The sequence below is a fragment of the Microtus ochrogaster genome, unplaced genomic scaffold (assembly GCF_000317375.1).
Source record: "Microtus ochrogaster isolate Prairie Vole_2 unplaced genomic scaffold, MicOch1.0 UNK11, whole genome shotgun sequence".
NCBI lineage: Eukaryota > Metazoa > Chordata > Mammalia > Rodentia > Cricetidae > Microtus > Microtus ochrogaster.
Window position 1 is genome coordinate 470,897 of NW_004949109.1, and position 1,200 is coordinate 472,096.

A 1,200-nucleotide genomic window follows, 5' to 3' on the forward strand; every position below is an offset into this window, starting at 1 on the left:
AAAAAAAAAAAAAAGAACAAGAAATTGGACACCAAAAGAACACATAATCCAACAACAAAAAAATGGAGTACCCAAACAGAGACCTCAACAGAGGAATCTAAAATGGCTGAAAGATACTTAAGGAAATGTTCAACATCCTTAGTCAGAGAAATGCAAATTGAAACAACTCTGAAATTCCATCTTACACCTGAAAGAATGGTCAAGATCAAAAACACTGATGACAACTTATGCTGGAGAGGTTGTGGGGTAAAGGGTACACTTCTGCATTGCGGTGGGAATGCAAGCTAGTACAACCCCTTTGGATGTCAGTGTGGCAATTACTCAGAAAATTAGGAAACAAGCTTCCTCAAGACCCAGTAATATCACTTTTGGGTATATATCCAAAGGATGCTCAATCATGCCACAAGGACATGTGCTCAACCATGTTCATAGCAGCTTTGTTTGTCATAGCCAGAAACTGAAAACAACCTAAATGCTTCTCGACTAAAGAATGGATAAGGAAAATGTGGTACATTTACACAATGGAGTACTACACAGCAGAAAAAAAATGACAGCTTGAATTTTGCAGGAAAATGGAGCTAGAAAACATTATTTCAAATGAGGTAACCCAGACACAGAAAGACAATTATCACATGTACTCAGTCATAGGTGGTTTTTAAAACAAAGCAAAGAAAGCCAGCCTACAAACCACAATCCCAGAGAACTTAGACAACAATGAGGACACTAAGAGAGACTTGTGTAGATCTTATCTACATGGGAAGTAGAAAGTAGAAAAAGACAAGATCTCCTGAGTAGCCGGGCAGTGGTGGTGAACGTCTTTAATCCCAGCACTCGGGAGGCAGAGACAGGCAGATCTTTGTGAGTTCGAGGCCAGCCTGGTCTACAAGAGCTAGTTCCAGGACAGGCACCAAAAACTACGGAGAAACCCCGTCTCGAAAAATCAAAAAAAAAAAAATCTCCTGAGTAAATTGGGAGCAAGGGGACCTTGGGGGAGGGCTGGAGTGCAGAGGAGAGAGACAGGGAGGGGAGCAGAGAAAAATGTAGAGCTCAATAAAAAAATAGAATGGAGGGGCTGGAGAGATGGCTCAGAGGTTAAGAGCATTAACCTGCTCTTCCAAAGGTCCTGAGTTCAATTCCCAGCAACCACATGGTGGCTCACAACCATCTGTAATGGGATCTTGTGCCCTCTTCTGGCCTGCA

At 42.1% G+C, this 1,200-nt stretch overlaps 1 protein-coding gene across 1 annotated transcript in view; it reads right to left on the bottom strand.

The window, feature by feature from the left end:
* Nucleotides 1–1,200, bottom strand: part of Ccnb1 (cyclin B1) — a 9,560-nt gene that overhangs the window by 519 nt on the left and 7,841 nt on the right. The window lies entirely within an intron of this gene.